This window comes from Bubalus kerabau, chromosome 20 (assembly GCF_029407905.1).
Source record: "Bubalus kerabau isolate K-KA32 ecotype Philippines breed swamp buffalo chromosome 20, PCC_UOA_SB_1v2, whole genome shotgun sequence".
NCBI lineage: Eukaryota > Metazoa > Chordata > Mammalia > Artiodactyla > Bovidae > Bubalus > Bubalus kerabau.
This window is the reverse complement of record NC_073643.1, coordinates 8,149,277-8,169,189: the sequence shown is the minus strand read 5'-3', so window position 1 is coordinate 8,169,189 and position 19,913 is coordinate 8,149,277. Positions and strand designations below refer to the sequence as shown.

General features: G+C 43.9%; 1 protein-coding gene and 1 long non-coding RNA gene across 2 annotated transcripts in view; one reads left to right on the top strand and one right to left on the bottom strand.

The window, feature by feature from the left end:
• OSBPL10 (oxysterol binding protein like 10) overlaps positions 1-19,913 on the top strand; it is a 333,676-nt gene that overhangs the window by 64,497 nt on the left and 249,266 nt on the right. The gene's annotated exons all lie outside the window — the stretch shown is intronic.
• LOC129635429 (uncharacterized) lies at positions 17,070-19,888 on the bottom strand. The gene is made up of 3 exons (XR_008706293.1): positions 19,663-19,888; positions 19,141-19,221; positions 17,070-17,388 (listed from the first exon to the last, which is right to left on the bottom strand). It is a non-coding gene; the product is annotated as an uncharacterized LOC129635429 (long non-coding RNA).

Below are 19,913 nucleotides of genomic sequence, written 5' to 3'. Positions count from 1 at the left end.
CAGTCCTTCCAATGAATATCCAGGGTTGATTTCCTTCAGGATTGACTGATTTGATCTCTTTGCACTCGGAGAGACTCACAAGATGTAGCTGAATGCAATCCTAATTCATATGAGGGTGACGTAGGAAGCAGTCTTTGAACTTGTTTAGACTGGGGACTTCTTTTGTTTTTGAAACTGTACAGAAGGCCCTTTGGGAAATGCTGCCTTCAAGAAGAGAGGGGGGAAGGGTGAATTAGGAGTTTGGGATTGAGATGTACACACTAGTGTGTATAAGACAGAAAAACACAAAGATCTACTGTATGGTACAGGGAATTACATCCAGTATCTTATAACAACCTATAATGGAAAAGAATCTGGAGAAGAATAGATTCACATGTATGTATCACTTTGTTATATGCCTGAAACTAACACAACATTGTAAATCAACTATCGTATTTTAATTTAAAAAATAAAGGAACAAAAGAATATGAATACAAAGGTAGTCATAGATATTTAGCCCTTTTTCTACAGGTATGAATTTTCTGATGTTCTTTGTGTAATATATGTTTTGAATTTTGTTTTTTTTTTTCTTATGTCTGATCAGATGGTACCAGTATTCCATAAACACAGACCTGATAATGGATTGACTTTTGAACAGTAGTTCTTATATTTCTGTCTTCTCCTGTCAGCATCTTTTGGTACCTTCAAGTTAAACTTCCAGTCTTGATGGAGTTATGTGGGTGTGAATGTGTATTCTGGGCGTTGTTGTGCAAGTCTGAGGTAGATGCCAGGGCATGTGTCATCTAAGTCAAGAGCAGAGTACTGGGGCGTGGGGAGGGGTGGTTCACACAATAATTATTGGCTGGCAGCATGTAGATAAACTTTTAAAAGTCACCTTAGTTTATGTATGAGTCATTCCCGAAACTCTCAATTAGTGGTTTTTCCACACCCCCCCTCCCCGCCCCAGGCAGGTTAAGATAGATGCCAAATGAACAGGATGCTTTGGTTATGTGTTGCCTGTTTATTTTTTTTTTCTAAATCAATACCTCTGAATCAAAGTTTTGTAAGGACCTGAGTGCTCATTTTTCTGTAGGGTTTTCAATAACATCTGCAAGTCTGTTATTTTTCTTAAAGATTTTGAGCTTTAGGATAGAGGTGATGTTATAAATGTAACTAACATGATCTCATCCCTCAGGGGTTTCATGACCTTATTTTACTGGTTGTGGCTCATGTTTAATTTATTCTGTCTCTTTGTTCTTCATTTTGATTATGAAGCATAGCCCTTTGGGGCTTTTAAAACTTTTCACCCCTCACCTGTGTGGCTTTCTCCCTGTTCTTGAACGAGGGTTAGGGGTTGTGGTGAATGAGAGGAACTCCAAGGCATGAACATACAAAGATATGAGAATTCACAGGTGCAAATTTCTGCTTCAGTACAGCAAGTCCCCTACATACAAACCTTCAAGATGCAAACTCTCAAAGGTGCAAAGGTCAGGCGTGAGTGAAACTGCAGCTTGCCCTGCGTCTCCTGTTGCTGACGATTCCTCAGCTCTACCATCTCCACCTCCTCTCCCTCCTCCGGTCAGTAACTCTTCTTGCCTGTTCACTTGATGCCAGCCCCTGTAGGCAAGCCACTGTACTGTCCTTCTGTACTGTAGGTATTATACTCTAAGATTAAAAATGTTTTCTTTATTTTTTTGTATTTATGTTGGTTTTTATGTATTATCTGTGTGAAAAGTATTATAAACCTATTGCAGTACAGTGCTATAAAGCTGATTGTCTTAATTGGATACTTAGGCTAACTTTGTTGGTGCACGTGTGCTCAGTCATGTCCAACTCTTTGTGACCCCAGAGACTGTGGCCCACCAGGCTCCTCTATGGAATTTTCCAGGCAAGAATACTGGAGTGGGTTGCTATTTCCTACTCCAAGGGAATCTTCCCGACCCAAGGATCGAACCCACGTCTCCTTATCTCCTGCATTGGTAGTTGGATTCTTTACTGCTGTGCCACCTGGGAAACCCTCAACTTTCTTGAATTTATGAATAAACTGGACTTTCAGAAGCATTCTGGAAAGAAACTTGTTCGTATGTTAGGGACTTACTGTATTGGTGGAAGAATTCCTCCATCATCCATTCACTCAGACTCTTATCCAGATAGGTGTTTCTGGTTAACTGCTTCATACAAAATTTCCAGAAGAGCTGAATTAGAAAAGGCTGGAGATGAAGGGGCAGGCAGGTATACTGATTGCAGCAGGAATGATGGTTACAGCTTAGTGGGTGACCCTGGAATGATCACAGGAGAAAATCAGCCATCAGGGGCTGTTTCATGAAGTGCTGATCTTCTGTCCCTTCTAAACAGGCTGAGGGAGTTATAATAGTACAATAATAAAGTAGTTAAGGTGACCCTGGGCAATCAGGAGAAGCAAATTTGAATAGTTTGTTCGGTTTATGAAGGCAGAAAGGTATGTAGGGTGTTTTAGACTCAGTTATTGGGAAATTTTACCAAACAGGGGTTCAATTTTTATTTATTTGGCTGCAGCAGGTCTTAGTTGCAGCACGCAGAATCTTTGGTTGTAGCACATGGGGTCTCGTTCCCTGACCAGGGATCGAACCCAGGCCCCCTGCACTGGGAGCACAGTCTTAGCCACTGGACCACCAGGGAAGTCCTCAAGCAGGGATTGGAGAGTGCAGATTCCTGTGAATAAGGAAGCATAAAAGATTTGTTTTAAGAGAAGAAGCTAAGTAGTTGGTGGCCAAGTTTTTCTTGAGGAATTAAAAAGATTCTGTGGTTGAAAATATCTTCTAAATATTCTGGAGTTTCTCTTACATATAAATGGCCTTGGTTCTGATGATAGTTGAAGTTTTAGGTTCAACTTTTGTAAAGAATACAGTTTTAATCTATTATTATTATTTTCATTCTTAAAAAATTTTTTTTTATTGAAGTTGATTTACAATGTTGTGTTAGTTTCAGGTATACCACAAAATGAATCGTTTGTGGCTCAGCTGGTAAAGAATCTGCCTGCAATGTGGGAGACTTGGGTTCGATCCCTGGGTTGGAAAGATCCCCTGGAGAAGGGAAAGGCTACTCACTCCAGTTTTCTGGCCTGGAGAATTCCATGGAGTCCATGGGGTCTCAAAGAGTGGCCACGACTAAATGACTTTCACTTTCATACATATTTATATATCCACTTTTTTTTAAGATTCTTTAGTCTCCCCCGCCCCACCCACCCCTGAGGCATTTTATTTTTATATATTACATCCCTGGAAAAAGAATCCCAGGATTTCCCTCCTCTGTGTTTTTGTCTTGCTTCTTCAGGGTCCATGATACCAGCTGAGATTGTCAGTTCAGTAAAACCAAACTGATGGAATGGGAGCAGATTGTTCTGCCATTTTTCTAGATCCTTGAATTGTACATCAAACCTGGGGCTGCTCACTCCACACTTGTTTAGCTTGCCTATGAGGTTCACAACAATTATCCCAGCCCATGACCATCGATGATTTCAAATTCACCAGCGTAACCATGCTTGAGCATCACAGTTAGAAACCTGATGATGGTTTTGGAACACGGCCTAATAAGTACCTGGTGTCTGCCTCTCTTTTCGGCATTGTTGATATTCTTGAAATATCAACAATGGACATTCATGTGCACCATTCTGGCGTCACCAAAAGATGACAGAAAGAGATTCTTTAGTTTTAATCTACTATAGATATCCAATGTCAGTGACTTAGGAATGGTCCAGAATTTGTGGCTTTTATTTCATCTTTGGTTTTGTATACGGTTGAGGTTGTTCCTTATTTCTCTTGCTGCCTACTTCGGTACTGTTCATACGTTGGATTAATACCTTCTGCTTGAGAGTCACATTCAGAGTGCTCTGTGTAACACTGTATCCACACTGCTCTTCAAGCCACTTCGTGAATCTTTATAGTATGCCTGTGTGTTTTTCCTTGTCTTACATTACTGACTCCTTGGGTGTATTGGCTTTCTGAATATGCTTATGGCAAATGGGCTGAAAATTTTCATGATCTCTTCTGTCATCCAGAATTTGTAGTAACTTTATGAGGAAGTGAGCTGAAGTTTTAAATTTATTCCAGAGCTTCTCAGCCTTAGCACGATTGGCATTTGGGGCTGGGTCAGTCTTTGTTGTGGGGGGTGTGATGTGTATGTTGTAGGATGTTTAGGAGCATCTCTCCACACACTAGATGCCAGTAGTCTCTGCCCTAGTTATGACAACCAAAATGTTTCCAGACATTGCAAATATCCCCCGAGAAGCCAAAGTATCGGAGCTGAGAACCACTGGTTTATGATAGACAAACAATGGCTTTTTGTTATTGTAAGAAAATGAACAAGCAGTTGGAGACTGCTAACTGTAGGACAATTCCAGCATAAAGCCAAGTGTACAGAGGAAACATTCTTCAAAGAAAACATATAGGTGAAAAAGGAAATATAATACTGTGTGATAAAGGCTATCATAGATATAAAAATGAGGGAGTGGTTACCTCTGCAAGAAAGAGGTCAGCAGAAGCATGAAAATGGCGGAGAGGAATGAGTTGGCAATGGTTTTCACAAGAGAATTCATCACGAATGAAGGTCCAGTGACTCTGTTAGTCTGCCTTACTGTGCTTCTTGTCCCAGCAATGCTATTAATAGCATTCCTCTTACTCTCAGAAATGCTCTGTTTTGAACAACACATGGTCACTCTGATAAGAGCTTAGAGACTTGAACACTCATGGACAAATGATGTATTTGAGATGTAATGCGTCCTCTGATTTGTCAGAGTATAGTTTGGGGGTGGAAGGAGATGTAAAGAATGGCTGGAGATGAAGTTGGGACCAGATGCAGAGGGCCCTGGGAGATCTTGTATGCCATATTATGGAGATTGGATTTGCTCCATACATTCTAGGAACCATGTCAAAGCTTCCACATGAGGCAGAGTGTTAGGAAGACAGCCGCAGGGAAGATAAGCTTTCTGAGCCCTTGAGACATTTCAGTGTGATCCAGATGGGCTGTGCATCTCCCAAACACTTCCTCTTAGAGAAAATAGTTACCCCAAGAAGTGATTCTTGGCCACGTTTTGCTTGCTTGCAGCCAGGTACTGTTCCTGAGTCCAAGCTCATACTGCTCACTGCATGATAGGCCAGTAAATCGAGAGACAGGGTGTTAGGGCAAGGAATAGCGACCTTACGCAGAAACTCAGCAGCCTGAGAAGGTGGTAGGCTTATGTTCCAAAGAACCATCTTAGCCGAGTTAGAATTCAGACTGAAAGGAGAGGCTGTGGCAGGTAGTTGCAACTTCCTGGTGCAGGAATCCTGCTACCCAGGTAGGTCTGGTCACAGTGTTCCTGTAAACCAGCACCAAGACAAATGTTATTCTCTATTCTGTAACTTTTCATCTCTGTATGAATGGAAGAGTGTTAATACGGTCGAGTCTGGGAGGCAGAGCCTTGAAAAAGGGTTGGCCCGTGTATTTCAGGCGGTAGGCAACATTCTTTTACAAAAGGTGCAGACTAAGCACAGAGAACGGAGTGCAAGGGTTAGAGCTAAGGGAACAGGTCCCATATGGAGTCATATATGTTACCTGTTACAGGACTGTTTATGTGACTTTCAACCGAGTTTCTTTAAGAAATAAGGAGACTTACAGCAGATTCATGTAGATTTTTCTTCCTGACTTACGAACAAAAAAGTTTCATTCTGTTACTGAAATTTGAATGGATGGCAACTATTTGAGAGAGAGAGAGAGAATGAGAATGAGTTATCTACTTCAGTAGTTGGCAGAGTACACCCTGTGTGTCAAATCTAGCCTGCTGCTTGTCGTCAGTAAAGTTGTATTGGAACAGAGCCATGGTCATTCGTTCACTATTGTCCACGGCTGTTGAGTGCTGCAGAGGCAGTGAGTAGTTCTCCTAGACGCCCTACGGCCTGCAGTGCCTGAAATTGCCATCTGGCCCTTAAGAGAAAAAGTTTGATCCAACTGAATAAGGTAACTGTTCTTGTCAAATCACCAAATCACTCAAGTATTTTTCACATCTTCACTCTGGCAAAGATAATTTCCAAATAGACTAAATTAGGCTCTTTTTGGTACTTGTGTTTGTTCCAAGTGAGGCTTGTGTTTGCAGTCTTACAGTAGCAATGGTATTATCCAGGATTTCACCTGAGAGAGCCATAATGCTCTAGAGCTTGGCGTTGCTGTCTTCCAGGAAGTTTTGAACGCACTCGCCCTCCCTGCTACTGAGCCCGTGCTGATGGACCGCGCGCCTGCCGGGGCTGCGCGCATACCAGGGCTCACTCCATCCTGGAAGTCTCTAATGCTGCTGCCCTATTGGCTTTGGCACGTGTCTGGCAGCATTTCTTTTTAAACTCCAGAGTTAAAGCCATAAAGGACCAGTATATTTCACACTGTCAAGTTTTTTTTTTTTTTTTTTTAAAGAAAAGTGTTATTTTACATGAATTTGTGTGATAGAGAATATTTTTGGCTTTTAAAAATACAAAAGAAAAAAAGATAGTGTTTGATGGCCTCATACCTTTCCTCCTCACAATCTTCCGGTCTCCCCTCATTTTTTAATGGCAATGTTTATTTGTTTACTGCCTTTCAAAGTGACATTTGCACTCTGATTCGTAACAGGTTACACAGTGGTGTTGGCTAGAAAGAGGACTTATGAAGGGACAGCCAGGGACAGCTAGCTATTAGCCGGAGACAATGTTAATTAAGCAAAACTGGTGGCCTCCTGCTCCCTTTCCAGACTGGATAGCTTAGTTTTTTTTGTGGGATTTGGCTGCTTGCCTGCAGGGATTCTCCAATAAAAGGAGAGTGATTACCCAAGGAAAGCAGTTCATTTAAATGCAGAATGCTTGTTCAGTCCTTTGTGGACTTTGCCCCTTGTTCTTTCTCTGGGAAGTGTTCACATGAGGGTTTCCTTCATCTCACACTTGCTCCTTTAAAGTTCCAAGTGATTTTTATACCCTGTGAACCCCTCACATTAACTGCTTGAGATTTTTCTGGAAATTCCTGGTGTCACTAAAAATAGCTTCTGTTCTGTGCTCGTAAAAGTTCTTGCTGCTAATGGCTGGTAGCTGTATCTTCAAGTTAAGGAGTTTTGGCCAGATATGGGTGCGTTTGTGAGACGAAGAATTCCACCTCAAAGGAATTCCCTGGCAGTCCAGTAGTTAGGACTCAGTGCTGTCCCTGCCGAGGACACGGGTTCGATCCTTGGTGGGGGATCTACGATCCCTCAAACCACATGGCATAGCATGTGTGTGCTCAGGCATGTCCAACTCTTTGAGACCCCATGGACTGTAGCTCGCCAGGCTCCTCAACTGTGGGATTTTCCAGGCAAGAATTCTAGAGTGGGCTGCCATTACCTACTCCAGATGGCAAGGCCAAAAATTAAACAAAACAAAAAACACTCAGTTGCACAGAAAAAAGCATTCCACCCCAGCAAGATGGAGCTACACGTGAAGCCAGCTGGACTGGGGACTAAGTCACTGTAATGCTCCGAAAGCTGATAGCCCCGGTCCTTGTGTGCCTTTCTTCTCTTTCCTCCCACTTTTAAACAATTAATAGAATTTTTAAAGAGCACTTTTGGGTTGACAGAAATGCAGCTGGCACAGAGAGTTCCTGTATACTCCCCATGCCACCCCCACAATTTCTCTATAATTAGCATCTTATTTAATGTGGTACATTTGTTACAACTAGTGAACCAGTATTGATACCTTATTTATATATTTATTTTTTGGCTCTGCCATGTAGCATGTGACATCTTAGTTCCCCGACCAAGGGTTGAACCCTTGTTTCCTGCAGTAGATGCATGGAGTCCTAACCACTGGCACCAGGAAAGTCTGATCGACACCCCATTGTTAACTAAAGTATATAGTTTGTTCAGATTTCTTTAGTTTTTTTTTTTTTTTTTTTTTTACTTCCTATCCTTTTTCTGCTCCAGAATCCCATTCTAGAGACCACATTTCATTTACTAGTCTTGTCTTGATTGTGACAGTTTCGTCAACTTTGTTTTTGATGACTTTGACAAGTTTGAAGAGTGCCGTCAGATATATTGTACGATGTCCCATGCTGGAATTTGTTTGATGTTTTCCTTGTGGTTAGACTGGGGTGGTGGGTTTTGAGAGGAAGAGCACAGAGGTGAAGAGCCATTTTCATCCTATCATATCGAGGGGGTCCATGTATGAACGTGATTTGTGAGTGTTGCTGTTAACTTTGATTGCCAGGCTAGGAAGTAGTGACTGTCAGTTTTCTCTGCTGTGAAGCTTCTCTCTTTCCACCCTCTCATCCTGTGCTCTTTAGAAGGAAGTCACTGTGTGCAGCCTATACTTAAGTAGAGAGTTACGCTCTACTTCCTCGAGGGAAGTGTATCTACATAATTTATTTAAAATTCTTTTGCATGGGTGATTTATCTGATCTCCATTTAATCATGTATTCATATCAGTGTGGAATCCTGGGTTTTTACTTTTAGCTTTGGGTTATGGTCCAGTATTACTTTATTTTGCTGCTAAAATGGTTCCGATGTTGACCTCTTTCGGTTGGCTTCTTTGTCATCTTAAAGCGCCCCCCATCCTGTGGACTTTTCTGTTTGTTTTGGAGCACTTCCTTCCTTTCTGGCACTACAAGACCCTCCAGGCTCCTCTTGTATATTTCCTGCTCCCGTCCTAGAATCAGCCGTTCCTCCGAGGAGCCCGGGTTTCTTTTATTGGAGAATTGATGGCGTTAGAAACCAAGATCCAGGTGCTAGGTGTGCTTGTTGCTAATGGGGTGTCATTTCTTTTAGGACTTCTCAGCTGACAGAAGAAAAAATTATCTGTGTGTGCTAAGCTGTATATGTGTGTGTGTGTGTATACATATATATTTCTGTGTGTAACCATCTGTATCTGTACATGAGTTTGACCCTGGTTTAACATTACTGATATCTCCAACTCTATAATCACCATATGGATCACTCTAGACTTATCCTTTTGTTTATCTGTAAATCCCCAGTTTAACAGTGAGAAACTTGGATTTTACCTTCTGACATTCGTGTACTTATTCAATTCCATTGTACATGTACAGCAGTATCAGAATTGTTAACGAATAGCTCTATGGGAAACAACTTTATCAAGCAGAATACAGTGCTCAGGTGTAGTTTCCTTTGTCTTTAGTCTTACAGACGTCACTCGTTTCCAAAGTTACTTAGGTGAGCACCTCTTCCCATTCCCTTCAGTGAGGCTGTGTCATTCATTTGTAGTATAGTTAGCTTCTCTTGTCACGATCTGGCTTCTTTCCTGAAATCCCCTGACATCCTGAATGATTTTCTTTCTTAATTTGCATACACCAAACTACACTGTTTGTATTGCATGTTCCTTGGGTTTTGACAAATGCCTGTTATATCCACCATTATGGTGTACACAACGCCTTCACTACCTGAAATGCCCTGTGCTCCATCTACTGCTTTCTCCCCTTTTCCTCCCAAACTATTGGCAACCACTGATCTGTTTGCTTTCTCCATAGTTCTACCTTTTCTTCCTTCTGTTATAAAAACTCTACCTGGGCGTTCCCTGGTGGTCCCGTGGTTAGAACTCTGCGCTTTCACTGCTAAGGACTGGGTTCGGTTCCTAGTCGGAGAACTAAGGCCCCACAAGCCACATGACATAACCAATAAACCTAAACAAATGAGCAAAACAAAAAGCCTGTTACATTTACATCTCTGAAGTGAGTTTCCACTGAGGATGACCAGTCATTAGGAGCTTATGGTCATCAGTCTGCTGCTCTGGGAGGTACAGGAATGTGGACTTCTCTTTGGAATAAAGCAGTGGATAATTGTGATAATGTGTTGGGGGATGGAAGAATAAATTGGGAATGTGGGATCAACACATCACACTACTGTATATAAAATGGATTAAAAACACAAGGACCGACTATATAACATGCTGCTGCTGCTGCTAAGTCGCTTCAGTTGTGTCCGACTCTGTGTGACCCCACAGACGGCAGCTCACCAGGCTCCCCCGTCCCTGGGATTCTCCAGGCAAGAAGACTGGAGTGGGTTGCCATTTCCTTCTCCAATGCATGATGCATACCAAGCCGCTTCAGTCGTGTCCGACTCTTTGCGACCCTACGGACAGCAGCCCACCAGGCTCCTCTGTCCACAGGATTCTCTAGGCAAGAATACAGGAGTGGGCTGCCATTTCCTTCTCCGACTATATAACATAGGGGGAACTGTATTCAATACCTTGTAATAACCTAAAATGGAAGAGAATCTGAAAAAGAACACATATGTGTATATATAGATATACACACATATATAACTGAATCACCTTGCTGTTCACCTGAAATATTTTAAATCAACTGTATTTTAATTGACAAAAAAGAAACCACCACAACCAACAACAAAAAAAGTGTGTTTGATGAGACTTTCTGTGTGGCTTGGTCTGGGGGGCAGTCCTGCCTTGCCTGTATCTGCAACCTTGTTTTCCAGCCCAGGATAGGAATCCCCACTGGAGACACATTCTGGAAGCCATTCCTCCTTCTTTGAGGACTGCTTCCCATGGACCCTTGTTTATTCCCCTCTCTTGGAAATTTTAAGTTGGAGAGACAAGTGACCAAGGTGGCTTCTTGGTGGAATTCTACAAGGTGCCACCCTGGGAGCTGTAACAGTTATGTTTATCTCTGGAGAAGCAGACATTAGAATCAGAGAGAGACCGCGTCCTTTCTGTTGGCTGGATTTCCGGTTCTTGGCTCCTGGGGCCTTCTAAGGCCTGGCCACCTCCCTCATCTTCTGTGAGATGCCTTGAACCCATTAGTCAGTCACTCCTGGTTTTGCTCAAGGAAGTTCAGGTTGGTGTCTGTTATTTGCAGTGAAGGAGCGCTGATGGAGCCATCTGTGTTTCAGTTTGGTCTTCTCCTCTGCCAGGTGCTGTGCTGAGTGTGTTTGATGTGTCAGACTTACATGGATAGTAAGGTGTTATTTACTAGTCTGTGGAAGAGTCAGAGGGCCTGCAGCTGAGTCAGCACAGAACTCAGGACAGAGGTGGGTCTGTCAGGTGGGCGGGGCAGGGTGTTCTGCATGGAAGGTGTGGTGGGAGCGGAGGTGCAGGCTCAGGGAGTGGAGTGATCTCAGCAGTGTGGGGGGTTTGGCCTCCGTTGGCACTGGCGGGGGCTGACAGGCAGGTGGGAACAGGGCTCTGAGAGTCGCACGCTGTGGACTTTGCCCTGGAGACCGGGAGTCACGAGCAGGCTCCTGGTGTGGAGGCGGTCTCTCTGTTTTGTCTTGCTCGTGCAGATATTTTTAGATGTTCAGTTGCCACGATTTAAAAGTCAAATGCTTTCACTCAAAAATCTGGATATATAAAGCGTAACTATTCAAAACTTTCTGAAGAATCAGGTGATCTAGCAGTAGTGGGTCTGCCTCTCCCCTGGCCTTACAGAACAGTGTGCGCGCGTCCCTGTTGCCGTTTCTTAACTGATCTGCTCCATCCACTGACTCATCTCCATCCTTACAGGTTCTGCCACCCAGCTGGAGGCCTTGAGACCAGAATGGCTGGCTTGCTCCTTATTGTTTTCTGTTTAGTTGGCAGGGCTGCCAATAATGACCACCGTACCATCTCATTAACCTTTTTTCTTTCTGAGGTTATTTTTAATTCCAAACATTAAAAAACTTTATTTGGCTGTGCCAGGTTAGTTGCAGTGCGTGGGATCTTCCATCTTAGTTGCAGCATGCGAGATCTAGTTCCCTGACCAGGGATTGAACCTAGGTCCCCTGCATTGGGAGCATGGAGTCTTAGCCACTGGACCACCAGGGAAGTCCTGACAAGGATTTTAGATCAAGAACATCTCCAGCATATGCCTCTTAAGAGGGCTCATGTAATTTTCCAGGAGACTTGTGTTGGTGTCTTTTTACATTGTCATTATTACTATTTTTAAGAAACCCCAAAAAAAGGTTTAAAATCATAACATAATGGCTAAGTGAATTGACAGTGTGTTTTTAGTAACAGAGGATGTCTCTTATACTTGGAAAGGAACACTGACAGTCAGTTGGAATTTATATATCTTTTTCAATGATTATTCAGTTTATTAAAATTGTAAAATTTTACATCTAGTAAACCCAGGATCAATTTGTGGAGATCATTTTCTTTATAAACTAGGAGGAGCCTGGTGGGCTACAGTCCATGGGGTTGCTAAGAGTCGGACACGACTGAGCGACTTCACTTTCACTTTTCACTTTCATGCATTGGAGAAGGAAATGGCAACCCACTCCAGTGTTCTTGCCTGGAGAATCCCAGGGACGGGATTGGTGGGCTGCCGTCCAGGGGGTCGCACAGAGTCAGACATGACTGAAGCGACTTAGCAGCAACTTTTATGTTAAAAATTGTTTCACTTCTTTATTACCATTCACTTAACTTCTAAAGGTAACATTAAATTTCTTAGGACTTTTAGCACCTTACAGAATTGGAATCCTTTAATACTTTAAACTGTAATCACACATTTAAAGAATCTGCTTCTTAGACTCACAAATAGACTGGTGGGTGCCAAGGGGGAGGGAAGGTGAGAGAGGGGTGGGTTGAGAGTTTGGGATTACCAGATGCAAGCTGGTATATAGGGAATGGATGAACAGCAAGGGCCTACTATACAGCACAGGGAGCTATATTCAGTATCCTGTGATAAGTCATAATGGAAAAGAATATGAAAAAGAATTTGAAAAGTATTAAGCTGAAGAGTTAAAGATACAAAAGGAGAGATAAGTGGTCATTTTCAGGGAAGCGCCAGGTCGATGAATCAACGCAGTTGGGTTCTTCGGCATGAATATGAAAACCCACTTATTTTGATTTGGTTAATTGGAAAGAGGAAGAGAGATTAACAGGTGCCCGAGAAGTAATTAATCACAGATTTGTAGAGCTTTTATGTTGCTGGGAAAGGTGATTGTGAAAATATCCACTTCAGTCTTTTAAGAGTATTGAGTGGAACAAGCATTTGCATTTTTATTGCATGGATTAACATAATCTGTGGTGAGCGGTGGATTCTGGGAAATGATCATTTTGGGGGATGGTGGTAAAAAATTGACTTTGAGTCAGTTTAGAGGGAGGTTGGTGTCTGAAGAAGGTGTAGGGTCACGAGAACAAAGGCAGCTTAATGTCTAAGAATCCTGTCACATCTGACCCCTGATTTTATAGGCAGGGGAATGGCCACTCTCTAAAACTTGCCAGATCCACCCAACCAGAAAGAAAAACCAATAAGGAACATTTTATAGCTATTCTACAATTGAGGAAATATGTGAGTAAGAAGTTGTATAAAATCTGTACACTGCTTTTTGCATTTTGACTAATTCTCTGGTGTTCTAGGATAGAGGCCCTCTGAGAAGAATTTAGTATCTATCAATGTGGGTTTTAGATTTTTTGATAGAATTTGAACCCTGTCAGAGTAAACAGGCTTCCCAGATGGTGCTAGTAGTAAAGAACCCACCTGCCAAAGCAGGAGACACAGGAGTCACAGGTTTGATCCCCGGGTTGGGAAGATCCCCTGGAGAAGAACATGGCAACCCACTCCAGTATTCTTGCCTGGAGAATTCCAAGGACAGAGGAGCCTTGTGGGCTATAGTCCGTGGGGCCGCAAAGAATCAGACATGAGTGAGCTTCTGAGTGCGCGCGTGCACACACACACACACAGAGTACATAAAAACTTATTGTGCATTAATTATTGACTTACTGGAGACAGTGCTGGATCCATGTTGAAGAGATTTTCACCTAGCTTAATGAGATGTAATTGACATACCTGTATGTCAATGTATAACTTTCAGGTGTAAAGTGATGATTTGATACATGAATATATTGCAAAATCATTGCCAGAATAAGGTTAGTCAATACATCCATCACTTCATATAATTACTGTGTGGTAAGAGCAGTAAAGATTTACTTCCTTAGCAACTTTCAAGTATGGGATATAGTATTGTTAACTATAGTTGCCATGTTGTACATTAGATCCTCAGAACTTACTCATCTTACAACTGGAAGTTTGTGTTTGAGGTATAAACATGTACCTGGGGCGTTTGACCTGCATTCCCATCTTCCACCCCTTCAGCCTTGGTGACCACCAGTCTACTCTCTGTTTCTGTGAGTTTGCCTTTTTTTAGGTTCCACATAGAAGTGACGTTGTACAGATTTCTCTTTCCCAGACTTAGTTCACTTAGCATAATGCCCTCAAGGTCCCTCTGTGCTGAGGGGATGCTGCAAGACAAGAGCTGGGAGGGCAGAGGGTGTGGAGACAAGAATGGCAGAGCAGGGCAAGTCTCATTCGTGATAATTTTTACCCTGTTCTCACTCAACAAGTATTTATTAAATGCTGTGTTCACACGACTATACTGGGGGCTTCCCTGGTGGCTCAGTGGTGAAGAATCCAGGAGACATGGGTTTGTTCCCTTGTTGGGAAGACCCCACATGCTGTGGAGCAGCTCAGCCTGTGCACCACGACTGTTGAACCTGTGCTCTAAAGGTGGGGAGCTGCAACTACTGAGCCCATGCACCCTGGAGCCCATGCTTTAGTTTTTTAAAAAAATTTTGTCCACACTCTGCGGCATGTGGAATCTTTGTTCCCCAACCAGGGATTGAATCTGAACCCCTGCTTTGGAAAACAGAGTCTTCCTGGAATGCTGAGGAAGTTCCTGTTTAGTCCCTCTAAGCTTGTGATCTAAGATAGCCTAAATTAATACATGCATAGAAATGTTGAACAGTTTGATTTTGCTTTTCTATTTGTGTTTATAAATTAGTATCACTCATGTGACCATTTCTGCTCTCTGCCTTGGTTTACAGAGGACTCCTGGCTTTTGTTTACGCTCCCTGATCTGCTTTGTTGTAAATTAAAAGCAGAGAGTCTAGGATATCTCAATCCATGTGGTGGTAACAAAATTCTGGTTGGACTGTAGTATATACATCAGTTGTCACTATTTTTTTACTTACTTTTTATTGAAGCATAGTTGATTTATAAGTGTTAGTTTCTGGTGTACAGCAAAGTGATTGAGCTGTTTATATATACACACATCTCTTTGTACCTATATTCCTTTTCATATTCCATCCTGGTTTACCACAGGATATTGAATATAGTTCCTGTGCTCTACAGTAGGACCTTGCTCTTTATCCATCCTGGATATATTGGTTTGCATCTGCTAATCCCAAATTCCCAATCCAACCCTCCCCTGCTTCCCCTCCCTCTTGGCAACCACAAGTCTGGTTTCCATGTCTGTAAGTCTGTTTTCTGTTCTGTAAATTAGTTCATTTGTATTGGTTGTAGATTCCACCTGTAAGTGATACTGTGATATTTGTATTTCTCTGATTTAATTCACTTAGTATGATCATTTCTATTCCATCCATGTTGCTGCAAATGACATTATTTCATTCTTTTTTATGGCTGAGTAATATTCCATTATATATATGTGCACCACATTTTCTTTATCCATTCCTCTGTCGATGGACATTTAGGTTGCATCCGGGTCTCGGCTGTTGTAAATAGTGCTGCAGCGAACATTTGGGTGCACGTATCTTTTCAAGGTATGGTTTTCTCCAGACATATGCCCAGGCATGGGATTGCTGGATCAGATGGTAACTCTCGGAGAAGACAATGGCACCCCACTCCAGTACTTTTGCCTGGAAAATCCCATGGACGGAGGAGCCTGGTAGGCTGCAGTCCATGGGGTCTCGAAGAGTGGGACACGACTGAGCGACTTCACTTTCACTTTTCACTTTCATGCATTGAAGAAGGAAATGGCAACCCACTCCAGTGTTCTTGCCTGGAGAATCCCAGGGACGGGGGAGCCTGGTGGGCTGCTGTCTATGGGGTCACACAGAGTCGGACATGACTGAAGCGACTTAGCAGCAGCAGCATGGTAACTCTATTTTTGTTTTTTTAAGGACCATCAATACTGTTCTCCTGAGTGGCTGCACCAATTTACATTCGTCTACAGGTACTCAGCGAACTAATAGTCAAGGCAGAGACCCTGTGGCCCACTGAGCTTAAAATATTTACTTTGGGGACCTTCCCAGAAAAAGTTTGCCACTCCTTTTCTAGGGCCTCTGCCATTGGCCCTGAGGTCAGCCGTGAGTGTCTGTACAGCTCTAAAGGCTGTAAGGGGCAGGGGCAGTGGGGTGCTGGCCAGGCTCCATGCTGCATTTAATAGGAACCTTCCTTTGGTGTCCTGAAAGGCCGTGCCATTGTGATACCAAAATCAAAGTAATAGCCCAAGTGTGGCAGACCTTGAAACCATGTTCTTTGATTAAGGAGAACATTTTATTCTGGTCTGTGTTTGAAATGAGAGCCTGCTGGCTTACAGAATGATTGGGAGAAAGGAAAGAGAGGCCCTTTAATTCATGAAGTGGATTAAATTGAAGTAGAAGGCAATTGAAGCATGCTATAAATATTGGTAAGTCTTGGGAGACTTAGGCTTGCTGTTGAAGGAAGTGACATTTTGCAGTGGAAGACCAAGCTGTATTTCAACAGTACTGCCTCTGATCTGGGTCACTCTGTGTTTGCCAAAAACAGCAGATTGGGGCGCATCTCTGGAGTCCTGGCCTCCCTCTGAATTCTGTAGTTGCCTTGTCCCTGCCGGAAGCCCATGTCCCTGTGTTGAAAGGCCAGAGGACGACGATGCTACCGGTGGTCCTCATCTCTCCAGGGCAGCGATCACTTGCTTTGCTCAGGCTTTGCATTTCAGTGCCTCCAACGTATCAGATTTTCTTCTTGTTTGAGTGGATGTTACGTGGTTGGTTTCAAGGCTGCTGCTCGGAGTGGCGGCAGTTCAGGGAGATGGATGTGAGGTCCACGAGTAGCCTGTGTCTCACTTGGGATGTGGAGAACAGCTGGGGAACAAGAGCTGATGGGGACACTGAGGGTCTGTGGAATCGCAGTGCTTGTTGGACCGGAAATTGCCGGGCACCAGAGTCTCTGCTGAGTCAGTCAGTCACTGTAGGAATGCAATTTGTGTTTTTTTGCTAATGAAATAATTTGCTGAGAGGAGGCTATTTAGTAAGCCACTCCCCGCTCCCTGCCCCCCCCCCCTTTTTTTTTTAACCTTGAGCGGCACCAGGCATAGCTTTCATCAGCCACAAGAGTCATCAAGTTAATGGAATCTTTTATTTTTCATTATGTTTGTTCTTTTCCCCAGGACTAATTTCCAGGTGCCTCAAAAACAGCCTCACAAACAGAGCACAAGACCAGAAACCAAATTGGGAGGTGTTCTGGCTGAATGCCAGCGCATTTCCTTTGGTGGAGAACACTGGTTAGATACGGGAGGTCATGGTGTTAAGAGGATGTAGGCCGTTATTATGAAGGAGAGTGGGTGTGGAAAGGAAGCCGTGAGGGGCTGCTGGAGGCCAGGCCCTGCCGCTGGAGGAGGCCATGTGAGCCTCAGGTTACTTTCTTCAATGGCCTCGAAGGAGGGTTCCTTAGGTCAGCCTATAGAAAGGAAAATTAACATCACTAAGAAGTGGAAGCATTCTCACTCAGTCGTGTCTGGCTCTTTGCAAGCCCATGGACTGTAGCCCTCCAGGCTCCTTGGTCCATGGGATGCTCTAGGCAAGAACACTGGAGTGGGGTGCCATGCCCTTCTCCAGGGGATCTTCCTGACCCAGGTCCAACCCATGTCTCCTGCATTGCAGGTAGGTTCTTTTCCGTCTGAGCCACCAGGGAAGCCCAGTGTCACTAAGAGTCCTGATGTTATTGTTGGAGGGTGGAGGGTATGAAGAGAGCCCACTGAACTGAGGAAGTGTCTGCAGGTGGAGAAACAAGGCAGGCAGCTCTGTATAATCCATGGACCAGGTTATTACGGGGAACTTACAGAGTGGGGTGGAGACCCCACGGACAGCGATCTAGAAGCATTCCAAGAATGCTAGAAGCACTCTGTACCTCCAAGGGAACGTTAGGACGGTTTTAGATAACCTGGGGGTGGGGTAGATTCTCAGAAACAGCACATGCCTTGCTGAATCGAGTTTATGAAGTGTAACTGTTTGCATGGGTGCCAGGAATATGTCAACCAAGGTCTCTTATCATTGCCTGGGGACTAACAGAGCATGGAGGCCACCTGGTCCTAGTGATTATTAAACTATGCCTCTTGACCACAAAGGCCCTAACGACAGACGTGGGATTTACCGCTCAGTACAGTTCTGGGTGGGGTCAGCAGGAGGGCAGGAAGAGCTGCCTGGGCCCAAGATGGCATCAGTTATGCTCACAGCCATACAGTTGTATGCTTAGGTTTTTTTTTTAACTTATTTATTTGGCTGTGCTGGGTCTCAGTTGCAGCACACAGGATCTTTGGTGAGGCATGTAGGATCTAGTTCCTTGACCAGGGATTGAACCCTGCATTGGGAGTGCAGAGTCTTAGCCAATGGACCACCAGGGAAGTCCCAAGGTTACATTATTTTAAGAGACCTCATTCTATGCTGAGACTTTTTTCCAGCGACCTAAAGTCAGTGTTATTGGATGGCTCTTGATGCAGTTGAAGAGGTGACCCCAGGTTTCTTGTCGGTTACAGATCGCGAGTTAGGTGAGAGCCAAGCTGTGTGCAGTGCCCGAGGGGAGCTGCTGTCCATCCTCGCTTCTGTTTCTTTATCCCCAGTACCTCTGTCACCTACTGGAGATCAATATCTTCTGGTTCTTAAAATACATCCTGGCCTATGGGAATAGACTATCGAATCAGAGAACTGATGGCCGCAATCCAGAGACTCACAGACTGTGGAGAGTCAAGCAAACATCTTAAAATAATAGGAACCAAAGTCAATGCCGGTCCTTTCCTTAACCTCATCCTCACTGTGGCCCATGGCCAATACAAGCAGGCCGCTGACACAGTGGAAATGCCTGGCACCCATATCCCAGGCTGGACACCCTGTCTCTGAGTCAGCTAATAGATGAACAAGTAAGTTATCAGGATGCAGGTAGAGGAGAAAGGGTTGTTTTTTAAGTTGTGCTGGAAAATTCTACGTGGCTTATGTATACATGTTACATGTGGTCCATTGGGGTACATCTCTGCCTGGACTTTGGCAGTTAGCTCCTAATGGACCTCCCAGCTTCTCCAGTCACCCGCTTAAGCATTGTTCTGGAGTGACCCTCTAGTGTCAGCACCCTCTGGAGGCCTCCCGTCTTCCTGGGAGTAAAATCTGGGGTCCTTAGCACAGCCTGCAAGGCCCTCTGGCTTCTGGCCCCCTCGCTCACCTGCTCCTGTCACGTCTGCGTTTCTCCTGCTTTTTTCCAGCATGCCCAGCCTGCTCCCACCTCTGATGTCGTACTTCCTGCCTGGAACACAGTTTTCCCTTCAGGTGACACACCTCTCCCGTTTCCTTCTGGTCTCCGCTCAAGTCCTCCGTATAGACAGACCTTCCCTGACCTGGGGAAATTAGACTGTGCCAAATGGCAGCCTGGTTTTCACTTTCTGATACTGTATTTTTACATATTATAGGTCTGTAATTTCTCTCCTCCCACTGAAATGTCAGCTTCGTGAGGCAGGAATTATCTGTTTTGTTCACTTCTCTGTCCCCAGCATCTAGAAGAATGCCTGGCAGTGAATGTAAACATGAGTTGGGGCAACCTCATTACTGAATGAAACAAGCAGTGGACCAAAAGTTCTAATAGTTGGTCCTAGTCCTGGTCCCTCTATCAACTAGCTGGAAATCAGGGGGAAATTTACCTGCCTTAGGTTTCATATTGGTAAAATAGAGTGAAGAGTACCCCACCTACTTTAGGAGATGATGAAATGAGGTCACCAGACGAGTGTGTTGATGCTGAGTGCTGGTCAGGTTCGGGGCTATAAGATCCTTGAAAGGTAGATTCTCGGGGACCACTGTCTCCATGTTGCTTGCCCCTGCTCCCCCCAGGGAGAGACCCTGGAGTAGGTACCTGGCATTGCATAGGGGGTGTGACCTATGACCTAGCAGAGACCTTTCAATAAATTATGACATCAGTAATTCAGAGGCAGGCTGGGCAGTTTC